This window comes from Odocoileus virginianus, chromosome X (assembly GCF_023699985.2).
Source record: "Odocoileus virginianus isolate 20LAN1187 ecotype Illinois chromosome X, Ovbor_1.2, whole genome shotgun sequence".
Lineage (NCBI taxonomy): Eukaryota > Metazoa > Chordata > Mammalia > Artiodactyla > Cervidae > Odocoileus > Odocoileus virginianus.
Window position 1 is genome coordinate 20,198,569 of NC_069708.1, and position 23,409 is coordinate 20,221,977.

A 23,409-nucleotide genomic window follows, 5' to 3' on the forward strand; every position below is an offset into this window, starting at 1 on the left:
GACAGATTGAAAAGTAGCTAGGGCTAGAAAAATAGAGACAGAAGACTTTGAATGCTAAGCTAGGGAGTTTGTATTTTATTATAGGCAACAAGACCTACTGAAAAATAGCTATAATTTTTAATGAATGCTTACTCTGTGCCAGAGTAAGTTATGTATATTAAGTATGTTATATGTACTCTCTCATTTAATCCTAAAAACTAGTCTATAGGTGCTATAATTATCTCCATGAGGAAACATATTCAGAGAAGTTAAGCACCATAGCTCAAGAAAATATATCTACTCAGTGGGTAAGGCATAATTTAAATACTGGCTCTAACTTCAAAGCCCATTCATTCTCTAAACCAGAGGGAAGTGAGAGTAGATTTATGTTTTACAAAAATCAATCTGGTAGAAATATGAGAACGGATTTCAGAAAGACAAGTCTAAAGGCAGGGAGACCAGAGAGGATGTTAATACAGTGGTCAAGAACAGTCAGGGCCTATTCAGCAGACTGTCCGTTAATCATTGCAGTTATGCAGATGAGTGACATGGTCAGAGAAGCTATTTAGAAAATTCCCCCGGAAGCCCTTGTGAAGGATCGGATTGCAAGAATCGCTTCTGAAGAATAAGTTAGGAGATTCTCAGGACTGTCAGTCTCAACCATCAATGTGCCTGTGGAGGGGCCAGGAGACGGTCATAACCTATATCCTCCAGGCTCTTTAGATTTGCAGAACCTTCTGCACCTCTCTCCACTTCACCCCTACCTTGCTGCTGCTGCTAAGTCGCTACAGTCGTGTCCGACTCTGTGCGACCCCATAGACGGCAGTCCACCAGGCTCCTCTGTCCCTGGGATACTCCAGGCAAGAATACTGGAGTGGGTTGCCATTTCCTTCTCCAATGCATGCATGCATGCTAAGTCGCTTCAGTCGTGTCCGACTCTGTGTGACCCCATGGACAGCAGCCCAGCAGGCTCCTCTGGCCACGGGATTCTCTAGGCAAGAATACTGGAGTAGGATGCCATTTACTTCTCCCACCCCTACTTTGACATCGCTCTATCTGGGCCCCAGGAAACGTGCTTTTGCGTACTTTTCTAGGTCGCAGACTGAGCTCTGAAAGCGGCGCCAGCAGTGACGGCGGTCGATGGCGGAGGCGGGGCGCATGCGCGCGGTTGCTAGGCGACAGCATTGGGGTGCAGCGGCTGTGTGTGTAGGCAGCAGCGCCAGAGAAGGAGGAGCACGAGGATGCCGCTGCGACCGCGGCCCCGAGAGGGAGCCGCTGCTGCTCTGTGGCCGCCAGGGCTGAGGGACTGGAATCAGGCCTTGGGATCGCGTCCCTGAGGGGGCGCGGGGCAGCGGTCCCGCCCGAGCTCGGGCCTAGTACCGCGGGGGGGGTCCGGGCCGCTGGGCGAGGGCCTCCCCCCACTGCCTCCCCTCACCCCTCCACGTCGATGGTGGTGAAGTTGTCAGCGCCGGGGAGTGCAAGGCACCAGGCTGCCTCCCTTGAACCCAGTTCCTCTTGGGGCACGTCTCTCGCTCCGGCTCACGGACACCTGCGCCGCCGCCTCCTCTAGCCCGCTGAGCCCACCCCTGGCGGCGGGCGGGGGAGGGGCTCCCCCTGCAGGGGCTGTGTCGAGCTGGGCGACGACGGGGACCATAGGAGAGTAGGGGTGAGTAGTGGCACCGCACTCGCCCGGTGCTGGGGCGCCTTTCTGGCCTCCGGGGCCGCGGGAAGAGACTGAAGCGCTGCTTTCTCCTGCAGACGCTTCTGATGCCTCTGTTACATATCTGCTCGCGGTTACCTATTCCCTTCGAGGTAGTTTTCCTTCTAAAAAGCATCACTTTCTGGTTTAAACCCGGGCGTCCAGGAACGAGAGGTCGGTGCTTAAGGCCTGGCTTTGCTTCTTAGATGCCGTGGATGCTGATAGATCTACGTACATTCATGCAGCCTGGTCCCTAATTCGGGGACAGACGTTTCCAGTGCTATGCTTGCCACTTTCCCTCGCTCTTGCTCTCAGGAGGCTGTCTAACCGCAGGCTTCTCTAGAGCCAATTCTCAGGCTGCTATGGCTCCATGCCTCAAGGCTTGAACAGGCAGCTGGCATGATCCCTTGCTTTTCAGTTTTCTTGCTACTTTTGAGGTGAGAGCCTTTAAAAGCCTTGCGCCTGGCTTCTGGCTTCTGATGTATACAAGTTAGGAAGACAATACTCATATTAAATAATACTAATAAAACAAACTAGCAAACACATACTCCATTTGACTTCCAGAGTGGCATCAAACTTGAAAAAAGGAGGCGAAGAGTGACTGATAACAGGGCAAACAAGCTTTACAAACTAACTACTCTTTATCCAGAATGACATATTTATATACAAATAAGTATGATGAAGAAACCTAAAATGTCCCTAATAAAAGTGAGGTTGTATTATGATATATCTTCTTCTTGAGGTAGCCTGTGGTTGAGAGTTGTTACTCCAAAAAACATTGATATGAGTAACCTGAAGTGATATTTTGGACCAAGTGATTAGATGAGGATCTAAAGTTGTAGGTACTTAAAAAAAATCAATATTATCTTTGAGCAGCGAAGTTGTTTCTTTAAGAGCAAATGATTGAAAAAAATTACAGTTCTCAGTTGACCCCTTTCAAAAGCAGACCGAATTTAGATTAACTAGTAATTATTATTATAAGGTACTTCTGTGTGCAGACAATGAATGATGGGTTCCTTCTTTTATTTGGCTCTCTTCCCTCCCTGCTGATTTTTAAGCCATTCCAGGTTTCTTTTATTTGAAAAAGAAGTGTTATAATAAAAATGCTAAATTTAGTTTTGGGTAAAATCTTTTAAAATAAAAGTTTTTTTTTTTTTTAAGGATATAGATGTCATTTGTGATTAGGTAACTTTAGTGAATCAGTAAAGACTGACATCTCCAGTAGTTTTGTGTAAAATGCTTTTCTTTGGAAGCTTTCATGTTGTTTGAAGTTCTCTTCAGTAGGGGTTAAAGCAGGATGTAATTCTGAGTAACACTGCAAAATAATCTTGGACCTCAGCTAGTATTGTTTGTTTTATGCATGAATTGGCAAACTGATGTGCTTCTCAGTGCTATTAATAGATGCCAAAGTTAGAAATATTTTTGGTTTGGAAAAGTTCTTGATGAATTCAATCTGAATTATTTGAAACAATAATGTACCATGTGGATACTTGCTGTTCATTGTCACCTACTGTTAGAAACAGGCAGTAATTTGAATCTAACTTAAAATTCTATTGTAATGAGTATGGCTATGAAGGCACCACATACTCAAGAGCATCTATCTATCTATGTTGTCGTAGCCACGTTATAAAATAATAGTAATAGGTCATTTTGCCAGGCTTTTGACCAGTGAACTCTAGAATGAGGTTTTTTTTTTTTTAATTGACTTTTAACAAGTTTTTCTTTTCTATGAGTCCCAATTACTATACTAGGTACTGTGGAGAACAGAACAGAAACAGGTTCTGGGAGATAAATTGCTTACCCATTGGGGAAAGAAAATACATACATGAGGTATCATGGTCAACAAATGGAGCATAGAATAGTACAGAATAAGAACTAAAAGGATTAAGAGTAAGAGAAGATCTTTGGAGACCAGTGTTTGTCTGAGAAGGCATTATAGAGAAAGTCTTGATTTTTTTAATTAGAAGTATAGACTGTTGGAAGGGAGGGAGTTCAGCACAGCATGAGCTAAGACATTTGATTTTCAAATCTGTGCAAATTATTCTCCTGGATAAACCTTAAAGGTGGAGAAGGGGATTGTCAGTGTCTATCAACTACGTTGTAGTGGGCATAGTTTTATGTCAAATTACATACCTTTATTAAATTAAATGTCAATACTTTTTCAAATGTATACACTATAGAAGTCAGACTTAACATAATCCTATTTCCTGCAAATGTATACACTATAGAAGTCAGACTTAACATAATCCTATTTCCTGGGGCAAACTTTTCACTGTCTCCTAAGACTGTTAAAATATAAGTGTTTTTATACAAGATTGATCTGATTAGTCAACTTCAGATTAGTAATAAAGTAAATTGGGGGAAATTCTATAAACAACATAAATTTTGGTCCACTAAAACACATGATAGCTTAGTTTTTAGTACAGCTCATTAACACTACTATTTCTACTGTTTTCTAAAATCAAGGGGAATATGTCAGAGTTCTGCAAATTGATGTGTGTCAAAGTTTTAAAATAATGTCATTAATAATCGGTGACTAGTGTGTGTTAGTTGTTCAATCATGGCTGACTCTTTGCGACCCCATGAACTGTAGCCTGCAAGGCAGCCCTGTTCATGGGATTTTCCCAGCAAGAATACTGGGGTGGGTTGCCATTTCCTTCTCCAGGGGATCTTCCCAACCCAGGACTTGAATCTTGAATCTTGTCTCCTGCATTGCAGGCAGATTTTTTTTTTTCCATCTGAGCCACCAGGGAAGCTCCAATCAGTGACTAACATGTGTTTAAACTCCGAATATAAACCTCTGCAACACTTATAGTGCTTTTCTAACAACTGTCTGCTGTGTTGAGACTCAGTTACATGACTAGTCTTCTGGGTTTTTGTCAACCATTGTAAGTTGATGTCTATAGGGGTGTGTGTGTGTGTGTGTGTGTGTGTGTATAAAACAAGATAGCATAGTGTAATTGTTACATCAAGAAAGAAGTATGCACCCCACAAACAGAAACTTGCATATTAGAATTTCAAATATGAAGAATTTTTGAGTTAATTCATGGATTTGCTCTAAGGAAAAATATACGCAAACTTGACATTCTTTGAGGCTTCTATGTTGTTGGTGTTCAGTTCTTTGTGACCACATGGACTATAGCATGTCAGGCTCCTCTGTCCTCCACTGTCTCTCAGGTTTGCTCAAATTCATGTCCATTGAGCCTGTGATGCTGTCTAACCATCTCATACTCTGCGACCTTCTTCTCCTTTTGCCTTTGCATCAGGGTCTTTTCCAATGAGTCAGCTCTTCGCATCACGTGGCCAAAGTATTGGAGCTTCAGCTTCAGTTCAGTCCTTCCAATGAATATTTAGGGTTGGTTTCCTCTAGGGCTGGTTTGATCTCCTTGCAGTCCAAGGGACTCTCAAGAGTCTTCTCCAGCACTGCAATTCAAAAGCATCAATTTTTTGGTGTTCAGCCTTCTTCATGGTCTAATTCTCACATCTAAACTTGACTACTGGAAAAGTCATAGCTTTGACTATGTGGACCTATGTCAGCAAAGTGATATCTCTGCTTTTTAATATGCTGTCTAGATTTGTCATAGCTTGCTTTCCAAGGAGCTTCAATATAACATCATATATCTTTCATTTGGTATCTTTTGGCTGCCAGTAATTGTATTCTCTGATTATAGCTATTGCTGATAAACCCTAATTTAAAGTATCTAATAATTTCAAAAAATATAATTCTTTTGAGGATCCTCTGCTTAAGATGTCAGCTGTTAGATAAACAATAGTTTATGACTTATAAATAGTTATGAGAGTACAGAATGGCCCACACAGACACAGTCAATGAATACTGATCATTGTTGGACATTAACTAGTTCAGTTCAGTTGCGCAGTCATGTCTGACTCTTTGTGACCCCATGAATCGAAGCACACCAGGCCTCCCTGTCCATCACCAACTCCTGGAGTTTGCTCAAACTCTTGTCCATCGAGTCAGTGATGCCATCCAGCTATCTCATCCTCTTTCGTACCATTCTCCCCCTGCCCCCAATCCCTCCCAGCATCAGGGTCTTTTCCAATGAGTCAACACTTTGCATGAGGTGGCCAAAGTATTGGAGTTTCAGCTTCAGCATCAGTCCTTCCAATGAACACCCAGGACTGATCTCCTTTAGGATGGACTGGTTGACTCTCCTTGCAGTCCAAGTGACTCTCAAAGAGTCTTCTCCAACACCACAGTTCAAAAGCATCAATTTTTCAGCGCTCAAGCTTTCTTCACAGTCCAACTCTCACATCCATGCATGACCACTGGAAAAACCATAGCCTTGACTAGACAGATGTTTGTTGGCAAAGTAATATCTCTGGTTTTTAATATGCTGTCTAGGTTGGTCATAACTTTCCTTCCAAGGAGTAAGCATCTTTTCATTTCATGGCTGCAATCACCATCTGCAGTGATTTTGGAGCCCCCAAAAATAAAATGTGACACCTTTTCCCCATTTATTTCCCATGAAGTGATGGGACCAGATGCATGATCTTAGTTTTCTGAATGTTGAGCTTTAAGCCAACTTTTTCACTCTCCTCTTTCACTTTCATCAAGATGCTCTTTAGTTCCTCTTCACAAGTTAGTATATAGCAAAATATTTTCAGAAGACATTGGGGTCTCCTTTGCTAAGCATTATTTCATATTTCTGTTCTTAGCTGCTTATGCTGGAATCAAAAGGGAAGATCTTTGGAAAGAGAACTGGTTAATCTAAATGATAGAGAAACTGTTGAGAAAGTTAGAATTACTTCATATGCTAAGTTCTAAGTACTATGGTGGTTTAAGGCAGGTACATATCTTAGTTGTATTGCTAAATATCAGTGGTAGCTGTATGTGAGATAGGGTATGGAACTGTTAGTTTTGTTACTGTATAATAGATAAGTCTTGGTATTTTTATCACTCTGCTACTGAGTCTGAAGGTAGAGCACTGAGTACCAATGATGTATCCATAAGTTATAATTTTCTTTAAATATATAGTTTTTAAAGTGCTATCATTATTCTTAAGTATGATCTTTATTATGTCAATGGATTGAAAAATGTCCCAGCTGAGTACATCACTATATTTTATTGTGGAAGCTTATGGGAAAATGGCTTTTACTCAACAATTTAATTTTGGAGCATATTTTCTGGAACATAACCTTTTTCACAAAGTGAAAAATACCCACAACCAATTCAGTATAGGAAGAAGAGTGAAGATTAGAGTTTCTTCTTAAAGTATGGTACCTACAAACGAAGTAAAAGAAAATCTTCATATATAAGATGTAAACTAATATTCACAGGAACTGTCTCACATATAGTTATCATTATCTTAGTATCATATCTTATATTATGAATTGTTAACTCTCTTTGAACTGTTGGCACCCAAAAGATTCCACGTTATTAATTCATTCCTGTTTCTTAACATACCTCAGGAATTTGGTGGTGAAACTTTGTTACTGAAAGATAAGATTTATGTAGCGATTTTAAAATGCAGTAAAGGTTAACTAAAAACCTGAAATTGATTTTGATATGATTAATAATGAGGAAAATGGATGTTTTCTAGCAATCTTCATTAAACTATTTTGTATGATATTAGTATCTTCATAACCTTTCAGAGTCCTGAATTATGTCTCCTTATTATGTTCACTTTCTGTAACTCATTTCCACTTTTCCTAACCATTGTGGATATTGGTTGTTTTCACTGTCAATTATGAGCTACTTTTTTAGCTCCTAAGTAAGTTTTACAAAATGCATTTATATTTTTAAAAAGTTATTTAGGAAAGATTTTTTGTCATAGTCTCAAAGGCTGGATCCATGTAAGATAAACTGCATTTGAAACTGAATGATTTGACTGGAAAGAGCACCAAGAAGACTAGCCCAAGTTATTTTAAAATACTGTTTCTAACTCGGGCAACTTTTGAATTATCTGTATTTTTACTTCAAAAATGATTTCCTTTATTGTATGAAGGAAAAAGTCAGAAGTTAACTACTTCTAGAAAAAAATTATGGATCCTTTCATTCAGATGATGATTCCAAGTTCTTCTTTGCATTTTTATAATCTAAACATTGCATTTTAATCATATAGATTTTTTAAAATTTAGAATAAAAAGGTATATCTTCTCTATTTTTCCCTTCTGTGTTATTGATAGATTTTATGTTTATACAGTATCTTTCAACTGAGAAATTCAAAGCATTCCTTTTACATTTTGTGACATTTCTTATCATCCATTTGGAGCTACTTTTATTTTTCTTTCAAATTGAAACCTAGTTGACATAATCAGGTGTGACACAAGTAATAAGTTTGATACCACAAGTCATACATAAGCTAATCTCATCACTTATTAGTTGCTGTTTGCTCTTTGCAGGGCTAGGCATTTATCACATACTAATTCATTTAATTGTTATTGAGTTTAAACTCTAAATGTGCACACAGGCTTTTCTGTTACTTTTCCTGTGTACTTTCAAGGCTATCATTATAATCTGGGTTGTTTTTGCTTATCATCAATAGATTTAGTTGTGGGTTGTATTATTATTGCTACTATATTGGTACACATTTCTGTGATTCCATAAGGGAAGAAGTAAGGGTATAACAAATGAGTACTATATTTTCTATATGTTTCAAAATTTTCTTAATTTGTAATGAGTAGTCCTAAAATGGTTGAAGTTTTGAAATTTAGAATATTTTTATGAACTACAGCTATGTAGTTGTGGGTAGCTTGTGCACATAGTAACTAAAACTAAGTTAAACAAAGTATTACTCTTAGGAATTTTGCTTACTAAATAGATGGGAGTGGTTTGTAGCTAGTATATCAGTGAATTATATGTTATGAGATATTCATAAAGTATTTAAATGTGGTTGGAAGCACTTTTTTAAAGTAATTTTATATCTTCTCTATCTTGTTTATGCTATTTATTTGCTTATCACTCTTCTTAAATAATACTAAGGTTGAGTTATTCTCAGCCCTTTTCTGAATTATGACAAATTCTGAATCACTGGAGTATCAATTACAATAAAACAAAATTTCCTTAATTCAGAACTCCAGTAAAAATTTGTTATAGTCTGGCTATAGTAGTCATGCTAAAAATATATTTTGAAGAGTGTTTACTCCATGGAGAATCAGCCAGAGTCCTATCAGAGATTAGGAAATAGCAGTTTGTTTTTTTTTTTTTTTTTTTACTGGCTATTAAAACATTTATATTTAATTCAAATAAGTGCTGATATGGATAAATGTTGGGACATCTAGATTTTATGTATTTAAAAATGCCTTCTAAGTTCTCTATTGAATATGTAAGAGTTAGGATATTAATTGCATTCAACTCTTTAAAGAAAAGGGAATTGAATCTCAGTTAACAGTTTAAATAAAATTAGAGTAATAGTTACAGTGAACTGGTTTCAGATATTTTAAAAACTGCAGTAGCAGTATTATTTGAATGTAAATTCTGTGATTTATAAGTTCTTCTAATTAATCCATCAGAGTAAGAAAGTAGTGTTTATTAAAAGTTACACTGAGTAGTTTTGATATGCTAATGGCATTGTAATAACTCTGAAAACAGTAAAACTTCAGGAACTCCCTCACCAGTTCTGAATTAATAATCATAAATGCATACATGTGAATTGATACAGATTTGTTCTGTTTAGGTTATGATGCAATAAGCTGTAAAAAACAGCATATTTTGCATTCAGAAATGAAATCCTTCCAACAAGAAGCTGGAATGAATGTCAAAGTTAACCAAGACTGAGCAACTCCCTAATAATGGAGTTGTTAGAGGGTTCTTATTTTCTATTGAATCTTTTGGGGAAGGGAAAAAAGCTAATTCTCTGCTTCAATGCCTTTTACAGTAATGATAGTTTGTCTCCATTGTGTAATTCATTGCTCTTCACTTATGGATCTTAGATTTTAGGAGAAAGAGCAAAGGAGGCGATAACACAGAGTTCATTGGATCAACTAGAATTTAAAAAAAATTAGCTCTCTGGAATTTTTGAATTAATTAGAACTCTCGTCTCCCACCCCTTTTGCCATTATGGATGAAAGGAAGAGAGACAGAGTACTCTATGCAAACATAGCCAGACATTCAATGCTGAATAAGAATTAGTGAAGAATTAGTGAAATCTCTTTAATGATTAATAGTTTTCAATAACAAAAGGGGGCAGAAGCTTAGAAAAAAAAATAAAACCATTTGATTTTTGGAAGGTAAATGTTGTATTTCCATTAATGAATGTTTCTAATCCAGGCAGTCCCAGAGACTTTAGTTAACTAAAAGCTATTGAATAAAATATCTTGGTTAATGATTTTTCTAATTAACTAAGGATTAATTCAAGTATATAATAAAACTGGGTCAAGGATGCTTTGCATAACATGTCTAGAGCTTTAAGTTGTGCAAAATTTTGTTTGTTGACCACTGATCCAGTTGTGTCTGTCTTGATTAAGGATTTTTGGTTGCAGCTAACAAAGATCTATTGCAAACTAAGTGAAAACAAAACAGTAATTTATATTAAGGATATAAGAGGTTCTCATGGAACCCAAGGGCAAAAAGTATAGCCCAAGCACGTGAGAAAGAATAGCTAGGAATGAAAAGCTGACAATGGCCATGGGAGTTTTCCACCTTCTTTTCTCCTTCCCCATCCCTGGAACCAAAGGGTCTCCAGTTTATCTTAGTTTCTTTCAATTTATATGCTTTATTCTTCTCACTCCCTCAGCACCTAGCCAAATATGGATTATCCTAGAGCTTCCAAGTTTACATATTTTAAATGTAGGCAATCAGCAGAGATTTACTAGCATTTTTGAATTCTAATTCCCAGTTCTGATTGACCCAGTTTGGACCAGATGTCAACCCAGAATTTGATTATCTACTACTAGGAGGGGCAAGATTATGAGGTATACACATGGCTATTAGGCCCCTACCCTGTGAAAGGACATATATTTCCTACAGTAAGGCAGGTTGTGGGCTGAACTGATTATTAAATGGTATCTACCATGGAGTATAATCAGGTATATAGAACATTTGCCATATGCTTAACTTCATTCATAGAACAAGATATCATATAATCTAGCCTCTCCATATTAAGGAGAAGAAATTTGAGGTCCAGAGATGATTTTTTAAAATTATTGAAGGTCACATGAGAAGTTATGACTGAATCCTAAAATTTTGGTTTCTATTAATAGTTTTATCCTAAATGCTACCAGCCATGTAACCAGAGTATCTAATAAAATTTTAATATGCTTTAAAAATGCTTACAATATAAGGTAATATTTGATTACTATTTTGTCTAAGCAAAGTAAATATAGAAGAAAATAAAAATAATACGCCCTTGTCATTTCAGTGAAGCAGAAGACACCAAAAGTCCATGGGTTACATCCTTTTTTTATAAGGTAACTTTAAAAGAAGCATAAAAACAGAGGGTGATTTTGAAGAACAAATAAATGAGCTATATGGTTTAATGTTATTAAGCAGAAACAGTCATATAAATATGATATTTTGTCTACTGGGAAATCTAGACCATAAACTGGATCTTTTTTCCCCTTTTGCTCTATTCATTCATTTAATGTTTATTTATTGAACATCTTTCATGTGCTCAGTCATGTTTTAGGCAATGGTGAACAGAGCAAAGTTCCTGCTCTCAATGGAGTTTGAATTCTAGGCAGTGAATAAATAAATAAATAATGTATAATGTCAGAGTAATAAGGGCTGTGAGGCTAATGAACCAAGGTAAAAAGGGGATAAATAATAAATAAATAAACAACACTGATCAGGAAATGTACCTTTGATGAGGTGATATTGAGCAGAGACTTCAATGAAGGAAGGCATGTGAATTTCAAGAAGAGCATTTTAGACAGAGAGAACAGAATGTGAAAAGGCTGATGTGGGAGCTTGCTTGACTTGTTCAGGAAACAGCAAGGAGACCAATGTAATAATGTGTATATACATGTATTGTTGTTGTTGTTGTTTAGTTGCTAAGTCATTTCCAACTCTTTTGTGACCCCACAGACTGTAGCCCCCCCATGGAAGTTCTCAGGCAAAAAAAAAAAACTGGAGTGGGTTGCCTTTCTTCCTTCAGGGGATCTTCCTGGCGCAGGGATTGAACCCATGTCTCCTACCTTGGCAGGTGGATTCTTTATCACTGAGATATCAGGGAAGTGCCATATACATGTAAACATATATATGTATACATATATTTGAAATAATTTCAGATGGAAGTTGTTGGAACATTTTTTGATTACTTATTTAATCTCCTTACTAGTTATAGGTCTGTTCAGATTATCAGTTTATTCCTGATTTAGTCTCGGTAGGCTGTATTTTTTCTTTTTAGTAATTTATCCATTTCTTTCAGGTTATCAAGATTGTTGGCATGTAATTGTTCTTAGTAGTCCTTTATGATCTCTTTTTTGTGTTTTTTTAAAAATTTATTTATTTTTAATTGAAAGATAGTTGCTTCATAATATTGTGTTGATTTCTGCATACAACAACTGGATCAGGCATTGTTTGTTGTTCAGTTGCCCAGTCATGTCTGACTCTTTTCAGCTCCATGGACTGCAGCATCGGGCCTCCCTGTCCTTTACCATCTTCCAAAGTTTGCCCAAGTTCATGTCCATTGCATTGGTGATACCATCCAGCCATGTCATCCTCTGATGCCCTCTTCTCCTCTGCCTTCAATCTTTCCCAGCATCAGGGATTTTTTCCAGTGAGTTGGCTGTTTGCATCAGATGACCCAAATACTGAAGTTTCAACTTCAGCATCAGTCCTTCCAATGAGTATTCAGGGTTGATTGCCCTTAAGATTGACTGGTTTGATCTCCTTGCTGTCCAAGGGACTTTCAGGAGTCCCTTTACAACTTCACAATAGTGTGTTGGTGTCTGCTGTGCAATAACTGAATCATCCATAATTATACTTCTGTCCCCTCTCTCTTGAGCTTCCCTCGCATCCCCCCATCCCACCCCTGTAGATCATCACAGAGCGCCATTCTGGGCTCCCTGTGTTATATAGCAACTTCTCAACAGCTATCTATGATCTCCTATAGTTTTAATTTATGTGACATCAGCTTTGGTTGTAATATCTCCTCTATAATTTCTTTTTTAAAAAATTTTATTCTTCTATTTTCCTTAGTTACTCTGGCTGAAGCTTTTAAAATTGTATTTTCATTTCAAAAGAACAAACAATATTTTCTATTGTTTGTTTCATTTATTCATGCTTTGGTATATGTTTTGCAAATATTTCCTCCCATTCCATAGGTTGCCTTTTCATTTTTTAAATTGTTACTTTTCCTGTGTAGTTTTTAAATATGATGTAGTTCTACTTGTTGATATCTGTTTTTATTGCTTGTGCTTTTAGTGTCATACCAAAATCACTGCCCAGTCCAATATTAAGGAGTTTCTTCCCTATGTTTTCTTCTAAGAGTTTCAGGGTATCAGGTCTTATGTTTAATTTTTTATCCTATTTTAAGTTTTATTTTTATGAGTTGTATAAGATAGGGGCCCAATTTAATTTTCCTGCATCTGATTATTCAATTTTCCTAATATAATTTGCTGACCATACTTTCTTCATTGTTTTTGAACCTGTGTCAAATATTGCTTGACCATATATGTGGAGTTTATTTCCGGGCTCTCAATTCTATTGTGTTGCTCTGTGTGTCTGTGTTATGCCAGTCTCATGCCATTTTGATTACTGTAACATTGTAGTATAGTTTGAAATTAGGAAGTGTGATTATTTCATCTTTGTTCTTTTTTCTTATGATTGTTTTGGCTATTTGGAGTCTTTTGTGGTTCCACAAAAATGTTATGATTTTTTTTTTCTATTTCTGTAAAAAATGTCATTGGAATTTTGATAGAGATTCTATTTAATCTACAGATGGCTTTGGATACTTGAGCATTTTAACACTCTTAATTCTTCCAATCCGTGAACACAGGATACATATCTTTCCATTTGTTTCTGTCTTTTTCAATGCTTCCATTAAGGTCTTATAGTTTTCATTGTACGTATGTTTCCTAAAGACAGTTGACCCTTGAAAAACATGAGTTTGAACTGTGCAAATCCACATACATGAATTTTTTTTCAGTAATAAATACTACAGTACAACATAATCCACAATTGGTTGAATCCATGGAGGTGGAACATGGGTTACAGAGGAACAACATACATGGAGGACATATACCTATAAGCTATATGTAGACTTTTGGCTGCAGAGGGCATCAGTACCACAACCCCATGTTGTTCAAGGGCAAACTGTATTTCACTGCTTTTGATAATGTTGTAAATGGGTTATCTTTTTTTTTTCAGATGTTTTGTTGTTAGTGTATAGAAATGAAACTGATTTTATATGTTGATTTCATATCCTGAAACTTTACTGAATTTGTTGATTAGGTCCAAAAATTTTATGGCTGACTCTTTAGAATTTTTCTAAGTGTGGGATCATATCATCTGCAGAAAATCATAATTTTCCTTTTTCTTTTCCAATTTAGATTCCCTTTATTTTCTCTTTTTTTATTTTTTAAATTATGAAAATATTATAACACATTGATAGGAGACTTGGCAAATACATATCAGTTCAGTTCATTCGCTCAGTCGTGTTTGACTCTTTGCGACCCCATGAACTGCCACACACCAGGCCTCTCTGTCCATCACCAACTTCTGGAGTTCACCAAAACCCATGCCCACTGAGTAGGTGATGCCATCCAATCATCTCATCCTCTGTTGTCCCCTTCTCCTCCTGCCCCCAATCTTTCCCAGCATCAGGGTCTTTTCCAATGATTCAGCTCTCTGCATCAGCTGGCCAAAGTATTGGAGTTTCAGCTTCAAAATCAGTCCTATCAATGAACACCCAGGACTGATCTCCTTTAGGATGGACTGGTTGGATCTCCTTGCAGTCCAAGGGACTCTCAAGAGTCTTCTCCAACACCACAGTTCAAAAGCATCAATGCTTCGGCACGCAGCTTTCTTTATAGTCCAACTCTCACATCCATACATGACCACTGGAAAAACCATAACCTTGACTAGACAGACTTTTGTTGACAAAGTAATGTCTCTGCATTTTAATATGCTGTCTAGGTTGGTCATATATAGTTCCAGTATATACTACAATTGTATTTATGTAGATAATTTAAGATTTTTAGTTGAAGTTTTAATATCAAACTTTCAAAAATAAAAAGAATGAATAGACAGAAAAGTAAAATGATATGGTGGTGGTGGTTTAGTCATTAAGTCATGTCCGACTCTTTGCGACCCCATGGGTTGTATGTAGCCGGCCAGGTTCCTCTGTCCATGGGATTCTCCAGACAAGAATACTGGGGTGGGTTGCCATTTCCTTCTCCAGAGGATCTCCCCAGCCCAGGAATCAAACACGAATCTTCTGCATTGCAGGCAGATTCTTTACCAACTGAGCTACAAGGAAAAATGATATAGTAGACCTGAAAAGCACTATGAACCAATTCAACATAATTACAGTTTATACAATTTTCACACAACAGCAGGATAGAGATTCTATTTAAATTCCCATAAACTGTAAACCAGGAGACACTGGAACATATCCAGGGACATAACACAAAATGCAAAAATTTCATGGTCTCAAGGTATTGAAATCATACAGAATCTGTACTCTTATAACTGTGGAGTTATGTTAGGAATCAATATCAGAAGATATTTGAAAATAACCCTCATATTTACAAGTGCAGTGTGATACTTACCAAGAGAGATCTTAGACTTAGCCATTGAAAGCCTCAGTAAAGTTAAAAGACTGAAAATACAGAGGGTGAATGCAGGGAGGAAAGTATTCAAATGAGAAATTAATGTCAAAATGGGAAATTAATACAAAGGATGCTTTTAAAACCCCATGTATTTTGAAATTAAATACACACTTTTAAATGATGAGTGTATCTAAGAAGCCATAACATGGAAAATTAGAAAATATTTGTAACAGAATAAAAATGTAAAGAAAATTTATCAGAATTTGTTCCTTGCATCTGAAACTTCTCAATGCAAATAAATACAATGTGGAATATTGAAAAAAGCATGAAAACAAATAATGGACACTAGCATAAAATTTTGTGAAATTTGAACAAAATCTGTACTTTAGTTAGTAATATTGTATCACATATTATTTTCCTGTTGTTATTTTTTAAACAACATAATGTTTCTTTATATTCTTGGATCTGGATTAGAGGTTTCAAGTCTCATTCAATTTTTTAAAAGTCATTAAAGTAATAGGTTTTTTAGAATTTTAGCAGTAATAGTAGATGCCAGAATATCATGGAACTATATCAAAATTTTGAGTGAATATAAATTAGAAATCTAGCATTCTGTTCATACTTAGTCAAACAAGTAGAATCAAAATATCATAAATTTTTCAGCTAAGCAAAAATTCATGTTTTATTATATATATATAAAATATTATATTATAAACCCCAAACAATCACTTTTCATGATCCTATTACCATTTTCTTAATTGTTTTGGGCTTTTTTTGGTAGGTCTTTTCTCTTGTGTTTCTTGCCTAGAGAAGTTCCTTTGGCACTTGTTGTAAAGATGATTTGGTGGTGCTGAATTCTCTTAACTTTTACTTGCCTGGAAAGCTTTTTATTTCTCCATCAAATCTGAAGGAGAGTATTGCTGGGTAGAGTATTCTTGGTTGTAAGTTGTTCCCTTTCATCATTTTAAATATATTGTGCCATTTCATTCTGGCTTGTAGAGTTTCTGTTGAGAAATCAGCTGATAACCTTATGGGAATTTGTGTGTATGTTATTTGTTGTTTTTCCCTTGTTGCTTTTACTATTTTATCTTTGTCTTTAATTTTTGTCAGTTTGATTACTGTGTGTCTAAGTGATTCCTCTTTGAGTTTATCCTGCCTGAGAGTATCTGTGTTTCCTGAACTTGCCTGACTATTTCTTTTCACATGTTAGGGAACTTTCCAGTTATTATCTTTTCAAATGTTTTCTCTGGTCCTCTCCCTGTTTCTTCTTCTGGGACACCAATAATGTGAATGTTGGTGCATTTAATGTTGTCTCAGAGGTTTCTTAGGCAGTCTTCATGTTTTTCAATCTTTTTTCTATATTTTGCTTTTCAGCAGTGATTCCCACCATTCTGTCTTCCAGGTCACTTATCTGTTCTTCTGCCTCAGTTAGTCTGCAACTGATTCCTTCTAGTGTATTGTTCATCTGTGTTTGTGTATCCTTTATTTCTTCTATGTCTTTGGTAAACATTTCTTGCATCTCTTCCATTCTTTTTCCAAGATTCTGGAACATCTTCACTATCATTATTGTGAATTATTTTTCTGGACGGTTGCCTATCTCCACTTCATTTATTTGTTTCTCTGGGGTGTTATCTTTTCCCTTCATCTGGGACACAATTATCTGCCTTTTCATTTATATTAACTTTCTGTGATGTGGTTTTTGTTTTGGTGGCTACAGCTGTGGGGTTGTAGTTCTTCTTGCTTCCTCTGTCTGCCCTGTAGTGGATGCAGCTAAGAGGCTTGTATAAGGAGTTGGCAGTGGGAAAAACTGGGTCTTACTCTGGTAGCCATAGCCCTGTCCAATAAACTGTAATCTGATTGTCTGTTGGTGGGTGGGGCTGTTCTTCTTCTCTGTTAGTTGTTTGGCCTGAGGCGACTTAGCCCTGGAGTCTACAGGCTATATGGTAGGGTTAATGTTGACCTCCAAGAGGGCTCATGCCAAGGAGCACCTCCCAGGACTGCTGCTGCCAGTGCCCCCATCCACATGGCAAGCCACTGCTGACCCACACCTCTGCAGGAGACCCTCTAACACTGGCAGGTAGGTCTGGTTCAGTTTTCTGTGGGGTCACTGATTATTTTCCTTGGGTCCTGGTACACACAAGATTTTGTTTGTGCCCTCTAAAAAGAGTGGAGTCTCTGTTTCTCCCAGTATTGTAGAAGTCCTGTAGTCAAATCCCACTGGCTATCAAAATCAAATTCTCTAGGGATTCCTAGTCTTTTTGCTGGATCCCCAGGCTGGGAGGCCTGATGTAGGGCTCAGTACCTTTACACAGTGGGAAGACTTCTTTGGTATTGTTATCCAGTTTGTGGGTTGCCACCTGGTGGATATGAGATTTTATTTTTTGTGGTTGCACTCCTCCTATCATCTTTTTGCTTCTTCTCTTTTGTTTTTGGACATGGGATATCATTTTTGGTGGGATCCAGTATTCTCCTGCTGATGGTTGCTCAGTAGATAGTTTTTTTTTTTTTTTCAGTAGATAGTTTTGTTTTCAGTGTTCTTGCAGGAGAAAATGAGTGCACGTCCTTCTACTCCACCATCTTGAACCAACCCCCCACCTTTATATTTATTTTTGTCTTGTCTAATTATTTTATAGGGAGGACTAACAGTAGTATATTGAGTAAGAGTGATTTGAGTGGGCATCCTTGGCTTTTTCCTGATATTAAATGAAAAGTTTTTAATTTTTCACCATTTAGTGTAGTGTTACCTGTGGGTTTATCATATGACCTTTATTCTATAAAAGTATGTTCCTTCTATATTCAGCTCATTGAGGTTTTAATTAAAAATAGGTATTATAAAAAATAGGTATTATAATTCAGCAGGTGCTTTTTTCTGCTCTTTCAAGATAATCAGATAATTGTACTTTTTCTGTTAATATGGTGTATCACATTTATTGATTTGCCTAACTGAACCATGCTTTCATTCCATGGATAAATCCCACTTGGTTATGATGTATAATCCTTTTAATGTATTGTTGAGATCAGTTTCCTGATATTTTGTTGAGTATTTTTGTATCTGTATTCATTAGGGATATTGGTCTATAGTTTTCTTGTAGAGTCCTAATCTGACTTTGGTATTAGAGTAATGCTGACCTTGTAAAATGAATTTAAAAGTGTTTCTTCAGCTTTGGTGTTTGAAAGGGTATAAGGAGGATCGATATTAATTTTTCTTTTAATGTTTAGTAGAATTCATTCATGAAGCCATTTGGTCCTGGGGTTTTTCATGTTTGGAGGTTTTTGACTACTGATTCAGTGTCCTACTCATTATTGGTCTGCTTATCTTTTCTATTTCTTCCTGAGTCAGTCTTAGTAGGCTGAATATTTTGGAAAATTTATCCATTTCTTATAACTTCTCCAAGCTTTGGCATATACTATTCATAGTAGTCTCTTATGATCCTGTGTATTTCTGTAATATCAGTTGACAGTCTCCTCTTTCATTTTTTATTTATTTGAATCTTCTTTTTTATTAGTTTAGCTAAAGGTCTGTGATTTTTTTTCCAAAAAATAGCTGTTTATTGCATTTTTTTTCCTATTGTTTTTCAGGTCTGTTTCATTTATATCTGCTCTAATACTTTGCTAAATTTGAGCTTAGTTATTTCTTTGTATAGTCTCTTGAGGTATATAGTTTGTTTATTTTCAGCTACAACACATGCATTAGGTATATATTAGTTCTCCAACCAGGGATGGAACACAGGTCCTTGGCAGTGAGAGCACAGAGTCCTAACCACTGGACTGCCAAGGAATCCCCTAGGGCATTTATTTGTGATCTTTCTATTAATGCAGGCATTTATCACAGTAAACCTTTCTCTCAAAACTGCTTTTGTAGCATCACATAGGTTTGGTGTGTTGTAGTTACATTTTCATTTGTTTTGAGATATTTTTGTTTTAATTTTTTTATTCCTTCTTTGACCCATTGGTTGTTCAGAAGTGTGTTTTAATTTCTGCATATTTGTAGATATAGTTTTTCTCTTACTGTCTTTTTCTAGTTTCATATTATACGGTCAGAATAGGTATTTGGTATGATTCCAGTCTTAAGTTTTCTGAGACTTATTCTGTGTCATATCATAGTAGTATCCTAGAGAATGTTTTGTGTGCATTTGAGAAGAAAAGGTATTCTGCTTTTGTAGGATGGTATGTTCTATAAATGTCTGTTAGGTCCATTTGATTTAACATATAATTCAAGTCCATCATTTTCTTGTGGATTTTCTGTCTGAATGATCTATTCATTGTTGAGAGTGGAGTATTGAAGTCCATTACTATTATTTTACTGTTTTCTTACTTCCCTTCAGATTTGTTAGTATTTGCTTAATATATTTAGGTGTTTCAATATTATGTGCATATTTATTTATAATTATTATCTTATTGATGAATTGACCCATTCATCCAACTCCTCTGTGGCTTTTGATTGGTAAATTTAATCCATTTACATTTAGAGTTATTAGTGATATGTGAGAACTTCATTAATTCCATCTTATTAGTTGTTTTCTGGTTATTTTATACTTATATTCTTTCTTTTTCCTGGTGGTGGTTGCTGATGTTTGGAGTGACTTTGGTAGTTTGTAAAGTAAAATAATAGTGAAGTTTGCCACATTGGTTGACTCTTTCTTTCATGAAAATTTCTTTGTAGCATGCAAAACTGTTTGGCACCATTATTACCCACAATAGAACTTCTTTCAGAATTGGACTCAATCCTCTCAAACACTGTCTCTTCTTTACCAACTAAGTTTATGTAACATTCTATTTTTTTTTGTCATTTCAACAGTCATCACAACATCTTTACCAGGAATATAATCTATCTCCAAAAAACATTTTCTTTGCTTATTCATAAGAAGCAACTCCTCATCCATTAAAGTTTTACAATGAGATTGCAGTAATTCAGTCACATCTTCAAGCTCCACTTCTATTCCTAGTTCTATTTCCATTACAGCTGCAGTTACTTCATGCACTGAAATTTCAAACCCCTCAAAGTTATCCATGAGGGTTGGAATCAACATCTTCCAAACTCCTGCTAAAGTTGATATTTGACCTCTTCCCATAAATCATGGATGTTCTTAATGATACTTAGAATGGTGAATCCTTTCCAGAGGGTTTTCAGTTGACATTCCTTAGTTCCATAAGATGAATCACTATCTATGTTAGCTGTAAACTTATGAAATATATTTCTTAGGTAAAAAATGTGAAAGTTGAAATTGCTTCTTAAACCATGGGATGCAAAACAGATATTGTATTTTAGCAGGCATGAAAACAACATTAATCTCATTGTACATCTCCAGTAGGTCTCTTGAGTGACCAGGTGCATTGTCAGTGAGTAGTAATATTTTGAAAGGAGTCTTTTTTTTTCCTGGTTACTGTGTCTTAACATTGGTCTAAAAGTATTTAGTAAATAATGCTGAACTGATGTGCTGTCATCCTGACTTTGTTGTTCCCTTTATAAAGTACTGACCAAGTAGATTTAGCATAATTCTTAACGGCACTAGAAATTTTTGGAATGGCTTCAACTTAAAGTCATCAGCAATATTATGCAATAACAATAGTCAGCCTGTTGTTTAAATTATTTTTTAATGTTTAAAATATTTATTATTTTAACTTTTTAAAATTTTGGCTGTACTGAATCTTAGTTGTGGCACACAAGACCTTTAGTTGCAGCATGTGAGATCTAGTTCCCTGACCAAGGGTGGAACCTGGCTCCTCTGCATTGGGAACATGGAGTCTTAGCCACTGGATCACCAAGGAAGTCCTTATTCTTTGCATCTTTGACATTAGACATTGACTTTTCCTATCAAGCTATGAAAGTCCTAGATGACAGCTTCTAATATAGGGGTACATGACCCAGATAATCACAATGGTGTGATCACTCACCTAGAGCCAGACATCCTGGAATGTGAAGTCAAGTGGGCCTTAGAAAGCATCACTATGAACAAAGCTAGTGGAGGTGATGGAATTCCAGTTGAGCTATTTCAAATCCTGAAAGATGATGCTGTGAAAGTGCTGCTCTCAATATGCCAGCACATTTGGAAAACTCAGCAGTGGCCACAGAACTGGAAAAGGTCAGTTTCCATTCCAATCCCTAAGAAAGGCAATCCCAAAGAATGCTCAGACTATTGCACAATTGCACTCATCTCACACGCTAGTAAATTAATGCTCAAAATTCTCCAAGCCAGGCTTTAGTAATACGTGAACTTCAAGATGTTCAAGGTGGTTTTAGAAAAGGCAGAGGAACCAGAGATCAAATTGCCAATATCTTCTGGATCATCGAAAAAGCAGGAGAGTTCCAGAAAAACATCTATTTCTGTTTTATTGACTAGGCCAAAACCTTTGACTATGTGGATCACAATAAACTGTGGAAAATTCTGAAAGAGATGGGAAGACCAGACCACCTGATCCACCTCTTGAGAAACCTGTATGCAGGTCAGGAAGCAACAATTAGAACTGGACATGGAACAACAGACTGGTTCCAAATAGGAAAAGGAGTACCTCAAGGCTGTATATTGTCACTCTGCTTATTTAACTTATGTGCAGAGTACATCATGAGAAACGCTGGGTTGGAAGAAGCACAGGCTGGAATTAAGATTGCTGGGAGAAATGTCAATAACCTCTGATACGCAGATGGCACCACCTTTGTGGCAGAAAATGAAGAGGAGCTAAAGAGCCTCTTGATGAAAGTGAAAGAGGAGAGTTAAAAAGTTGGCTTAAAGCTCAACATTCAGAAAACTAAGATCATGGCATCTGGTCCCATCACCTCATGGGAAATAGATGTGGAAACAGTGGAAACAGTGTCAGACTTTATTTATTTTTTTTGGGGGGGGGTGCTCCAACATCACTGCAGATGGTGATTGCAGCCATGAAATTAAAAGACGCTTACTCCTTGGAAGGAACCAACCTAGATAGCATATTAAAAAGCAGAGACATTACTTTGCCAACAAAGGTCCGTCTGGTCAAGGCTATGGTCTTTCCAGTGGTCATGTATGGATGTGAGAATTGGACTGTGAAGAAAGCTGAGTGACGAAAAATTGATGCTTTTGAACTGTGGTGTTGGAGAAGACTCTTGAGAGTCACTTGAACTGCAAGGAGATGCAACCAGTCCATCCTGAAGGAGATAAGTCCTGGGTGTTCATTGGAAGGACTGATGCTGAAGCTAAAACTCCAGTACTTGGGCCACCTCATGTGAAGAGTTGACTGATTGGAAAAGACCCTGATGCTGGGAAAGATTGAGGGCGGGAGGAGAAGGGGACGACAGAGGATGAGATGGCTCGATGCCATCACCGACTCGATGGGCTTGAGTTTGAGTAAACTTCGGGAGTTTGTGATGGACAGGGAGGCCTAGCATGCTGCTCTTCATGGCGTTGCAAAGAGTCAGACACGACTTAGTGACTGATCTGAACTGCACTGAATATAGGGGTTATTTTGGTCTGTATTGAAAATCTGTTGCTTTTATTAAGTATCTTAACTAGACCTTCTGGATAACTTGCTGCAGCTTTTACGTCACTACTTGCTGCTTAGCCTTGTATTTCGATGTTATGTAGATGACTTCTTTCCTTAAACTTCATGAACCAACCTCTGTAAGTTTCAAAATTTTCTTCTGTGGATTCCTTATCTTTCTCAGCATTCTTAGAATTGCAGAGAGTTAGGGCGTTGCTCTGGTTAGACTTTGACTTAGGAATTTATTTCCCATGTCAACAATAAGGCTATTTCCCTTATCGTTCATGTGTTCAGTGGAGTAACACTTTTAATTTGCTTCAAGAATTTTTCCTTCACATTCACAAGTTGGCTAGCTGTTTGACACAAAAAGGCCTAGCTTTTGGCCTATCTCAGTTTTCAACATGCCTTCTTCACTAGTCTTAATCATTTCTAGCTTTAGATTTATAGTAAGAATGTGTGAGTCTTCTTTTCACTTAGAGGTCATTGCAGGGTTATTAATTTTCCTGATTTAAATACTGATATATCTCAAGGAATAGGGAGGCCTGAGGAAACAAAGAACAATGAGGGAATGGCTGCATGGTAAAGCAGTCAGAATATGCTTA

The 23,409-nt window shown here is 36.9% G+C and overlaps 1 protein-coding gene across 2 annotated transcripts in view; it reads left to right on the forward strand.

Moving 5' to 3' along the window:
• Positions 1 to 1,168: 1,168 nt before the first annotated feature.
• ZC3H12B (zinc finger CCCH-type containing 12B) overlaps positions 1,169 to 23,409 on the forward strand; it is a 668,157-nt gene continuing 645,916 nt past the window's right edge. For both annotated transcript variants that reach the window (XM_070462069.1, XM_070462068.1), the window contains exon 1: positions 1,169 to 1,645. The gene's annotated coding sequence lies outside the window, so the exon portion shown is untranslated. The remainder of the gene's footprint in view (positions 1,646 to 23,409) is intronic.